We start from the raw sequence: 12,912 nt of genomic DNA, 5'->3' as shown, positions 1-12,912 counted from the left end.
CTCAAAGTTCTGGTGCCCTGGCTTTGTGGTCTTTGGGAATTTTACAGTTTAGGAGGAAACTGATATTGGTCCTGTTATTACTGTCTTCCTAAAATCAGTCAAGGGATCCTACTCTACTGCAGTATGGTTCTGCAGTTAAGTAACTAGCACTCTTCACATAGTTTTTGAAGCTACAGTAATGATGCAGCCGCATTGGCCCCGAGGAAAGTGTTTTGTTGGAACCAGACTCACAGGCCCTTAACTTTCAACCCTAAGGTCTGTGTTTGTCTGAGACCAGTACTCCGTCCACATTCGGTTTCCTGGTCTTTGAGTAATGTATCGGAGTTAGCTTCGGTAACCAACAATCATATTGTTCTTACCTTTCCTTGTTGGGGAAGACCCAAATTTTTAATCAGCTTAGCTCCTAGTGCTAGTTTTCCTGTTCTGTCTGCCCTGTCTAGCGGAACCAACCATTTTGGTTTCCCCACATCAGGGTAGTGTTGCGAATTCCTCACCCTAACTTTCTATCTACAGTTGAAGGTCCTCATTTTCGGTGGTCACCTTGGAAAATACTCCCCTTTCACAAGGTCTGTCTCTGTGCCCAGTTTTCTCCTTACAGGCTTATTTAGACAGGACCTCGCAATTTTGTCAGGTCCTCTCTTTATTTGAAAAGGGGGGGCTACTGTCATTGTGTCTGCTATCAGGCAGCAAGTGTTTTCTTAATACAAGCCTATTCAGGTTCAATTCCAAAGCTCAGGATCTTAGAGCAGTGGCCACTTACATTATTTTCATTACATGAATTTCGAGGACCTTACTAATGTTCAGGGTGGAATTCTCCCTTAGTTTTCAACGTCTCTATTTAAAGTCTTTATACCATAAGAATGATGTTTATTTCTCTGTTATTATTTCACCGGCTGACACGGGTCCCCGATCCAGAAAAAGGATTTTGACAAAGGAAAAATCTATTTCTGGGGAGGGGCCCGTGTCACCCGGTGACCCACCCCTGTTTTTCATTCTCTCCCTCCCATGGTAAACATCATTCTAGTGGGGTGGGTGCTAACATGGAATGCGACTAGTATTGCCTTGTGTGCAGTCCATGAGTAGTGCATGGCCTTGTATCGGCACTCTCTCGTTGGGACTTTTGACATTGGGAATCTTTATAGGGCAGGGTCCTGTGATTGTGACAATCTCACCCTTTACCATATATGACTCCATTTCTTGGAGCTCGCTCTGGGGGTAGTAACCCCAGCTTTACATTTAGCTTTTCTCTGGTATCTAGCAACGGAATTACCTAGAAATAAGTGCTGAATGGATTATTTCACCGGGTGACATGGGCCCCTCCCCAGAAATAGATTTTTCCTTTGTCAAAATCCTTTTTATCAAGTGAATTTATCAGTAAAATGTACTAACCTAACCTTTCTCAAACTGTTAGTTCCTGGATAATATACAAGATAAGCAGGACTGCATGAATCATAGCCAACAAATATTCCCTTTTCACATCTTGGGTCTAGCTTAGCTTTCTTTTCTACATAATCATAACACAGGGAACCAAAAATATGCATATTTTCAAGTTTAGGCTTCTTAGACATTAACACTTCATATGGGGTTTTATCTAGTCTAGAATTATAGCATCTATTCCTTATATAAGCAGCTGCCCTAACAGCATAATTCCCCATGAATTTTGGTAGCTTTGCTTCAATTAAGAGACATCTAGCCATTTCAAACAATGTACGCCACATTCTCTCAGCAGTACCATTTTGGTGTGGTGAATTTGGTGAAGAAAATTCTTGTTTAATCTTATTACTTACCAGAAATTCTTTAAATTCTAAAGAAGTAAATTCTCCTCCATTATCACACCTTAATCTTTTAACAACACCATAAGAACTAGTATCAGCAAGGAATTTCTTAGTAGCATTAAGTGCATCACTTATCTGTTTCAAGAAATAAACAAAAACAGATCCTGAATAATCATCTACAAAAACAATACAATATTTAGATTTCTCCCTTGATTCAATACTCATTGGTCCAGCAAGATCACAATGTACAAATTCCATTTTACTCTTTGCTCTCTCATCTGGTAATCTGTTCCTAGATAAATGCATTTTACCTTCATGACAAGTTATGCAATCAAAATTACTTTTGTCACTAATTTTCATACCTTCAGCTTTATCTTCTAACTTCAAAATGTCTTTAACATTGCAATGTCCCAAAACCTTTTGCCACTCCTCTAGTGAACGAGATTTACACGAGCTTACATTATTTAGATAATACAGCTTACCTTTCTTACTTATTTCAAAAGACACACCATTTGGGCTTATCAACTCAGAATGATTAGGATTAAAGCTTACTGTAGCTCCTTTACTAACAGCTGATTGTACAGAAAATATATTCTGCTTAAAAGTAGGAATATACAAGGCATTATCAAGAACAACATTTTGTTTTATACCATTTGTATCCTAAAGTACAATTTTAGCTTTACCTTTAACAATATTCTTGCATCTTGCACCATCTGCAAGTTCAACCATATGTTTTGATTCATCAAAGTCTTCATCAAATCACTTAAACTTGGATTTATCAGTAATGATGTGGGAAGTAGCACCACAATCAACAAGAACATTACATACATCTGTAGATATGTTATCAACAGAGCAACTTATTTTGAAACAAAATTCTTCATCACTATAATTATTAGTGGATCTAGGCTTACAAACATTCACAGTTGCACTAGAAAATCTAGTAGGCCTATTAACCTTTCTACATTCATCAAAATTGTGTGTTATGGTTTTGCATTCTTTGCACCACTTACCTCTGTCTTTCTTCAACTTACACTCGAAAGACTTATGTCCAGGCTTACCACATGAATAACATCTTACTGATGAGCCACTGGCAGACCCACCACACTGAAAATCAGGATTCTTCTTATAATTCACCTTAAGGACGTTCTCACTCTTCACATTAGGCCTATGTGCCTCACGACTCCTCAGGCTTTCTTCATAACTCCGTAGTAGAGACTTGAATTCCAGAAATGTAGGCTCACTATCCTTATGCATAACAACAGTATTAAATGGAGTAAATTCCTCTGGAAGACCCTTCAACACCATAGCAATAAGAAGGCTGTCGCTGATCGTCTCACCAGCTGACTTTAACGAAGTAGCGGCTGCCTCCGCTCGAAGAAAATAGTCCGTCACACATTCTTTCCCTCTCATTTTCAGTGGCGTCAGCTCCGTGTAGAGGAGATGATTCTTGGTTTCCTAGTACTTTGGTAATGGTCCCGTAGAATCTCTAATGCTTTTCTTCCATCGTTGACTGCATCTCTCATTATTAATTGGAGGCTCTTATCATCTAGAACTTGAACGATCTCGGCAAAAATGTCAGCATTTTTAGCGATGAATTCCTCTGAAGTTCGATCTTCACTTTCGTTAGGGTAAGTTTTCGAAGTCTCAGATGGGCTAGAAATTTTATCTCCCACATTTCATATTTCTCCTCATCACCATCAAAATACAACTTCCTCTTGCTTGAGCTGGGCCCATAACCTGTGACCGCAGAGGACTTGATGGTGGATTAAATAAAAGCGATCACTTCATAAATGAGTCACTTTAATGGAGAAAGTGGGAGATACAGCAGTACACAGTACCTTCGGCGATGAACTTGCCGGTTACACTACACGAGGCGGCGTCATGCCACGCATATCATAACACAAGAATTATGGGTAAAAACAAATGACTGTACCCAAGCGTATAATCAACATTACCAATGCATCATAAATAAAAGTTTAATATTCTAACACTTTTTCCCCTTGTTCTGAAATGCTTTTTCATGAACAATGTTTTTTTATTTTTGACTACACATTTTCTTGGAATGTTGTCATGTTTTAGTCTTTCAGATGTTGTGTAGATTGAGAGGCTTGAGACAAGGCGGGTTTATCATGTTTCCAGGCGAGGGTTTCGTATTCATTCGTACGAAGATAAATCTTACCTAAACCTAGCAAATTTTCCCCCTCATCCTCAGCACAGAGGTTGATATTGTAAGATCTTGACAGTGCGTTTGGTCCTGACTTGCTCTCTAGGACCAGTGAGAGTTCCTGTCTTGTTTCTTGCCCTGTCTGGGGAGGGGTGAGTCAAAGGCACTCTTCCTTTCCCTCTCTTCATTCCTGTGATGAGGAAACCCCCGAACAGCCTTCATCGTCACATGCTGTTCCAGCATTTAGATCCTTTTGAGTTTCTAACAACTTTGCCTTTTCTTGGAATAGACAGGATTTCATCTTTTCATGTCTCTTCCTGCCCAGGAAGTTCCTTCCATGGTTGGATATCTTCCTTGGGAATCGTTCCTGGGTGTCTTTCGTCATTGGATTTACAGCAGAAGTCATGCCTCCTTCTTCATTGTTTGCGTCTCTCTCATCAGTACAGCCCTCTTCCAGGTCGTTTTCATCAGCCTGGAAGGATGGACAGCTGTGCTCAGCTTAACACGTCTGTGCAACATGGCACGCATTTCTTGTTTCAAAGGAATACCATGTTGCACCTCCTTTCATGAGTGAGTTCTGGTCTTCATAGTTGTATGTTGTAGCTGCAAGAGCTACTTCACCCCCCCTACACGTTCTCACACGGGAACAGTGCCAGGGTTTCTTCGTCGTTGGATTTGCAGTAGAAGTAGAGCCTTCTTCTTCGTTGTCTGTCAGGGGAGGCAGTCCAGACTTCATGTGCCTTCTCTTCCCTAGCAGTTCTTTAGGGAACAGTGCCAGGTTTCTGTGTTCGATGCCCGTCGGCCTAACGCAGACATACACGTACATGCAATGACACATCTGTGTCTGTTTGGAAGGATTAAATGTACGTGTGACAAATCACGTCTGTGTTGGCAACAATGTCGCTGTATTTTCCAAACGCTGTTCTTCAAGGAGAAATATACATATGTGCAGTGTGACACTGACATGTCTATGTCTGCTATACTGTACGTATGTGCAATGTGACACAGCTGTGTCTGCTAATATGTACGTGCAGTGTGATATATTTTTTGTGCATAGAAGGGATAATACTTACAAACAATGTGACACGTTCATGTCTGCCTGGAAGGAATAATGCATACGTGCAACTTGGCTGATAACAACTCTCCTTGGTTGTTTTCGTGGATATCATATTCTTATTTTATTCTCCTGTCTATAGACGTAGGTTTGGAGCCTCTCCTACTTCAGACAGTCGCTCTCTAAGGAAAGAACATGGCCACATGCTTTACATGTCCATAGCCCAGGTATAGGCAAATGTAAGATGTCATTATACATCGTTGATCGTCTCAGTCTATTCAATGTATAATATGGCATGTCCATGACATATCGATGAAGCTACAGTATGCCAATTGTTTCTTAGTGAAAGGTTCTTTTTCCATGAATCAAGAAGAGCAGCCTAGCATGTTGCTCCTTCTTTCCGGTACGTTTCTGGATCGGTAACGTTACCGATGTAGTTTTGACTACAATGGGATCGTTCTTCCAGGAACGTAGTATCTTCTAGAACGGTCTTCCCTTTCTTTCACGTACGTGTGATGGGGGTGGAAGTTGCCTCAGGACAGCGTGTCCGGGAACAGACCATCAATCATGCTCACATGAAGGTTTGAGAAGAGAACGGGATGGCCTACAGACATACCACATTGAAGCACCAATTCTCATCTGATCGTTGGGTGAAGAGCATTGATAGCACTTCCGTTGACATCTAGAAAGGCAACAACCCGTGTTCGAGTGCACCAACAGCACATCTGTTCAACGCCTTAAGCTTACGTACGTGTTTTAGCTTGATCATCTGGTAACGGACATTACCATACCATCTGTATATGAGCTAACGGGATCATTCTACCAACTTTTATCACCTTTACAACTTAAGTTGACAGGGTCATATTCATCGGTAGTGGTCAGCCTTCGTTTTCAATAGACGTCCAGATCATTGAACAAATGGATCATTCTTCCAGATGTTTACGGCATATGTTACGATCTTCATCAGTTATTTCATCAGTAGTATCCAACATCCATTTCAATGACGTCTACATGAATTAAATCATTCTGTCAGACTCCTAGGGTCCAAATAGGCACTCCTTTGATAGTAACTGCACCAAGGTAGTGCCATGGTTACACTTTCCTCCTCCAGAGATTTTTCATTCTTCAAAACATTGACCAGGGTGGCAGTCTCCTACACTTCCTTTCTTGGAACTTAAGCACAGTTCTTTTTAGACTTTCGAGAGTCTCAAGATCCAAAGATAGACACTCCTTGGGGTGATAGCGCAACGACACCATGGTAGTGCCATGGTCAACAAAGGGCCTAGTGCTCTTTCATCTACTCTATTGCAGTGCAGGTACACATACAGACAGTCCAGTCGATAAAGTCAGGAGATAAGGACAGTTGATCTTGGCACCTTGACTTCCAGAAATTTGTTCAACCTCTGAAGTTTGATCATAGTCCTTCTTTTCTTGACTTACTGAAGTTGGCGCTGTTCTGCTCTGTCTTCTCGCACCCTTGAACAAGCAAGACATCTTTGATATTGTGATGTTTAGAGGTTGTTTTCTTTAGAACCATCATTCGCAAATTGTTCCTTTGTTGTGGGTGTTGTCTCCTTACCCGTTGGTATTTGTTTTTATTGGTGTGAAGTTGACGTCTGTCGCCTCTGTATTGACTGCGGCAGTCGGGTTTGGTATGGCAGCGAGTCAGGTCCTGTTGGCTGTGGTAGCAGAGGATGGTTGGGTGACTAAACCATAGTCATCTGGGTGATTGGTTCCTGTTTGGCAGCAGATTTGCTGTCTCGACGTTTCTGCCGTGGTCATCTGTGTGTTGGATGTGTTCCTGTTTGCAGTCACTGGCTGCTTCGGTGATTTCACAGAGTTCGTCTGAGTATCTTCATCCTCTTCGACAGCTGGGTCTGTCTCGACGTCTCTATGGAGATAGTCTGTTTTTTTTATAGTGCTACCCTGGGTTAGTGTGGTTTTTTTATGCTGCTTGAGTATGTTGTTTATGCTGTTTGATTATTGTTAATTATGTTGTAAGCTGTGCTTTCCTATTATTTATGCTGCCTGTTGTTTATTTGTAATGTAACTGCTTGGTTATGTGATGTAGCTGAAGTGTTTTTGTATTTTATTGTTGACTGGGTTAATGCGATGATTATGTTTGTTCATTGTTAATGGTGTTACTGGTTTTTGTTAGAGAAACTCAGTTTTAGCTACATTTGTTTTTGATTCTGACTCTGTTTATTAATTCACAATAAGTAATGTTTATGTGATTTCTGATATTGCCAAACCTCAACTCATTTGTACATAATGTATATAACTTTATTATAATAAATTGGTTTTAAGGTGCTTCAGTGGTTTTGTTTCACTCCTTCCTCTGTGGTTTGTCGTGACTGCTGCCAGTCATTCCAGTCTCATTCTATTTGTTTTTCTGTTTTTATTTTAGAACCTGAAGAACTAACTGTGGTTCATCACAGTATCAAATTACATCTGGAGGACTATGGTTTTTGCCATTCTACATGTTTCGAAGATGATGAGTGAGATTGATCATTCCACTTCTATGGTCCTGTGGTTTCAATGACAGTATAACATCTATGTTGCCTCCTTAAAGAGTAGACTTTCAGCTCAATACCAACGACTCGTTCGTTAGCTTCCAGTTGGCCAAGAAACAGTGTCCAAATTGTCATTTTTCTGACTAGGGAGATGATCAAACAAGCGTACCCCGCAACTTCCTGGTGGACACCAGTACATTTTTCGGGCCAGATCTTTCAAGGCCAGGGCATCGGTCTGTACATCAATTTCAGGAAGAACCCGTCAGTCAAGTACTAGGATGGAATGTAATCGTACAGACCACATTCATCCCCTTTTACCTTGGGATGTTGCCCATAGGTCCTTGGATACCTTTTCCTTGGATCCTGTGGTGGATGCTCAACAAGTTATGTAGTTCACCCAGCTCTTGAGGGACAGGTTGCATCTCACCTAAGGTGTGTGGCTGCAAGGGAAAGGTGTGGTGGGACTGGCCTCTTCCCTTTCTCCTGTCTTCCTTCCTCTTCCAGTGGGCAGAGGAACAGTGAACGAACATCACGTGCTGGATGGGCATGCATGCAGGTGATCTAGATAACCAAGTATCCTGTCTATAATCTAGCTCCATCTGGATTAGTAGATCCAAAGCCATTCTTCTCTCTAGCAATGGGGAGAGAGACTGACTATGAACAAACCAATTGGTTATTCTTAGCTTTATAGTCTCCAACTCGTTACTCATTAGGGTCAAACGAGTGACAACACATAATGACTTCAGTCAATTACAGAAAATTATAAATTACCAGATTCGTTTAGAGAATTCAAGACCCTTTCTCTTCTTAAAGAATGCACTGCGTTGTGTTATAAAGATTTCCATAAAAGGACATACCATATTATATTATGTTTTACTCATAAATTATTACTTACTAATTTTATATGATGTTATTGACGCAATTGCTGGGTTTGGATTATGATAGGCACGGGTAAACCACGATACCACTAATACATATATATTCAATTTACTCAGTCATGGAATCCCACGCATAGATATGCATATCCCAAGCGGCGTATCGATCAAGGCAAATCAAATATATGATACTTATCCAAACTTCGGCTGATTCATCCATCTACTTCATTAAATGCTGGGAAGGAACGACATGTTTAATCCAATCGGCGAAATTCTGTTCACTAAATCCTCCGGCTACCTAACCACACATTACAAAGTTGAGGAACGAACTGAGTGTGGTCCGCGTGTCCACCTCTCACTATGAAAATAATTCGTTCGCTCTCTCACCCATACCCACGACTTTGGCCTCGTCCGCTCACGATAAGAGTCAACAACAAAACGAACTAAGCCACCAAAACAACACGAACCGAACGAAACTATCAAACAATTTACATCGCATTGTTAACCAATTATACAAACTATTCGCAAGACAATATTCTTTGGTAACAACGCTTATTACAACTAAATATAAATTAAACATTCATTTGTACACAAACCTGCAAATCTTCACTTGACACCACGCGATATAAAAGAACACTTTCCATATACAACATAAACAGATATTCAATAACAATTGATTTTCCATGTCGTTATTGTAAGTAACGACACCAACACTGTGGGTTCATCCACCTTCTCGAATCAAGAATATTACCTTCCATTAATTCAAAATGCCCAGAAGTCTGGTAGTTGAGCATCCCTCTTGTTCAGTAGATCAGAGGTACAGTCTCCTTCCTTTGCTCTTTCATGACCAGGAAGAGAGTACCCAGGAGCCGAACTACCAGTCAGTTCAGAGATTTACTCAGAATCTTCCCTCCAAGAGTAAGTCTCCTGTATGCAAAGACCGAGGGTTTGTATTTGTGTAGGAACAAATGACAAATCTGTATTTTTCCTAACATACAAACCTGAGGTCTTACATAGTAAAGTGCCCACCTCTTACCACCCCTCATTCACTTACCTTGGCCAAAAGGTAAGCTGCGTAGAAATGAATGTGCTCCAACTTGGTGGGTGGTGCTTCTGCCCTTACCATTGATAGCTGTTACCATAACCACTTTGCAAGAGTTTATCAGCTGGTTTTCCAGCTTGCTGAAAGTTAATCCCATATGTAAAGACCACAGGTTTCTATGTTAGGAAAAATACAAATAACTTTAAAAATTTGTCATTTTACACATTCGTTACTGTTACCAGGTCTTGAAATAAAGACAAAAGCTCAGGGTCTACGATCTCTCCTTTCAAAGCTAGTAAAAGTCGCAGGGTTTGCTTATATCAGAATACTGAATGTACAAATGCAGGGGTAAAATAAGGTGTTGGATTTGTGAATATCATATAAGCACATTACAGTAAACCTCCCCTGTATTCGCAGTCTCACTATTCATGAACTCACATATTCACGGATTTCTCTGTGGAACATATCTGCCCATTATTCGTGGAAAATTCGCCCATTCATGGTATTTTTCACTGAGAAATATTCACTAATTACTGTATTTTCTTATAATTTTCATGACCAAAAGCACTTTTTGTGATAAAACTATTAAAATACTCAGGTATAACCATTTTTAGAGGTTTTTTGTGATTAAACTATCAAAATAGGCTGTTCTAAGTGTTTTTAGAGGGGTTTTAAGTATTTGCGGATTTTAGCTATTCGCGGGGGGTTGTGGTATGCATCCCCCACGAATACGGTGGGTTTACTGTATATCCAAATAAGCAAAAACAACAACACGCCAATACATATAAATTACAAACAAACGATAGTGTCAAACGGCAGGCATAAAGTGCACGTCTCTCCGTTGGCGGCGAAAAGAGTGCATGTCTCTCCGTCGGCAGCGAAAAGCAAAGTGAATGCCACCAACTGGATGCGGGGAGACTCCCACCCACGCATACTGTAGTCAGTAGTTAACTACATACTTAACCACCTTGTTTAAAGTTAAACAACCAGTCTCCAGTTACACTGAAACATCTTCCTTATGTAAAGACCAATGGTTTTTATGTTGTGTAGGAACAGTGGCAGATTAACCCATATATGCCCAGTGATGCGTTTGTGCAACACTAAACTTGTGTCTGTAAGTTTCAACTTGCACGACACAGGCTTACCGGTTCTGTCTTTCTGTTGTCATCAGTTGATAGAGAGAGAGTTTAGCAGAAGGATGTACGGTGAACTGCTGAAAGAAACTGTATAGCAAGTGCATTACAGTGATTTAAAATTCAGTGTAATTTTCGTCTACCATGTCTTCGAGAAATAATGAGTATATATGAGAAATGCAACATATTTATAGATAAATAAGATTATGTCCTTATTAACAGATTGTTCCTTTATTAGCGCATTTCGGAAATTTGGGTTTTAGAATGTATTCTGATGTTCAAAATATGTTCCAAAAATCTCATTTTTATTGTGATGCGTTCACGCAACACTGGGCATCCCATGTCTCACTGATGTTGAATATTCCACATATATTTCCCACAGTATATTGCGTTTAAAAACGTTATATTTACATGTTTGCCTAAGGATCACCATAAATATACATACACACATACATACATACATACATGCACACACACCATATATATATATATATATATATATATATATATATATATATATATATATATATATATATATATATATATATATATATATATATATACTGTATATGTATGTATATATATATATATATATATATATATATATATATATATATATATATATATATATATATATACTGTATATATATTCATAAATAGAGGTCATGAAAGCTTGATTGAGCTATGTTTTCTGTTTAGGAATCCTAACATTGGTAGAAATTTTGGAAGGATTAGAAAGGCTTTCAAGTAGTGAAGAAGATAACAGTGAAGATAATGTTGTTGTTGCAACAAAGAGACATGTATCCATCTACATTTCTCCTCCAGAAAACGGGGATAACAGATGAAGATTCAAGAGAAGAGGATGATGTTGGCATAAACAACCTACCTGTAGCTCAAATGATTTCTCGGGCTCTTATTAGTGGAGAAACTCCGACAAATGGCAAAAATAAGAAAACTTCTAAAAAAAAAAAATGCAAAGTGAGGCACTGGTGCAGTAAGGATATGGAACAAATAGACAACAACTTCTGTCAACTTTTTTACGGGCCATCTATTGCTGATTTTCCACGAACCCCACCTGAAACATTTGAACTTTTTCTTGATGCTGCTGGCATAGAACTTCTAATTATTGAAACTGAAATATGGAGCACAAAATGGTAACCATCAGTTCTCTTTATCATGTAATGAGATGAAAATATTTGTTGCAATTCTATTGCTATCAGGCTATTGTTCTGTATCAAGACGCAGATTATATTGGTCAATGGAACTAGATACTCATAATGAGCTAATATCCAATTCAGTGCGTTGGAATAGGTTTGAAGAGATCATGAGGTATTTCCATGCTGCAGATAATACGGATCTGAATACGACGATAAGTTTGCCAAAGTACGCCCATTTTTGGACATTCTAAATAAAAACTATCTTTCCTATGGTAAAGTCTTTGGGCCATCCACTATATCTATGGATGAGTCCATGATTCCATACTTTGGAAGACACCCAGCAAAACAGTTCATCCGTGGAAAGCCCATACAATGGGGTTATAAAGCATGGGCGGCTTGCACTCCTTTGGGTTATGCCTTTTCTCTTGACCTTTACCAAGGAAAATATCAAGGAAATAATCCAAATGAGTATGCAAGTGAATATGGATTAGGAGGGAAAGCTGTTCTAAACATTCTTGACACACTTCAAGCTGAATATTCAGGAGTAAAATTCTTTATTTTGATAACTTATTCACCTCAATAAAACTCTTAGAAGAGATCAAAAGAAGAGGTCATGGTGCCACAGGTACCCTAAGAGCCAACAGAGTAGAAAAATGTCCATTGACTATCAATAAGAAGTTTGAAAAGTTGCCAAGCGGTAGTGAAGAGCATTTCTTTGATAGAGATTCTCAAATTCTCGTTGTCAGATGGAATGATAGTGGAGTAGTCAGCATTCGTTCTAATGAGCATGGAACGTTTCCCATGAAAAAATTACATATAACTAAAAAAAAAAAGGAAAAAATCTGTTAGGCTTAAAATGCTCAGTGTTGCGTATACGCAACATTGGACAGGTATGGTATGCCCAGTGATGCGTTTGTGCAACAGTATATTTTTCGTCATAAATTGAAGAATACTTGAGAAAACTTGCTCAAACATTGATATATGGCATAAAAACATCATAACCTATATCATATATAAAAATAATTTCATTTCAAGAACCTTCACCTTTTCTGGGCATATATGGGTTAACTGCCGTTTTTATTTAATTTTAAAATTAAATTATACATATGTAAATAATTGATAAGAAATGTATTATAATTTTATTAACAACTGGTGAACATCTAATTAATCCAGTAAGAAGTTTAAACTCATTTCCATAG

General features: G+C 39.1%; 1 protein-coding gene across 5 annotated transcripts in view; it reads left to right on the top strand.

The window, feature by feature from the left end:
- Hsepi (D-glucuronyl C5-epimerase) overlaps positions 1–12,912 on the top strand; it is a 230,812-nt gene that overhangs the window by 214,809 nt on the left and 3,091 nt on the right. The window lies entirely within an intron of this gene.

The sequence above is a fragment of the Macrobrachium rosenbergii genome, chromosome 10 (assembly GCF_040412425.1).
Source record: "Macrobrachium rosenbergii isolate ZJJX-2024 chromosome 10, ASM4041242v1, whole genome shotgun sequence".
Taxonomy (NCBI): Eukaryota; Metazoa; Arthropoda; class Malacostraca; order Decapoda; family Palaemonidae; genus Macrobrachium; species Macrobrachium rosenbergii.
This window is presented reverse-complemented; position numbering and strand designations above follow the sequence as displayed.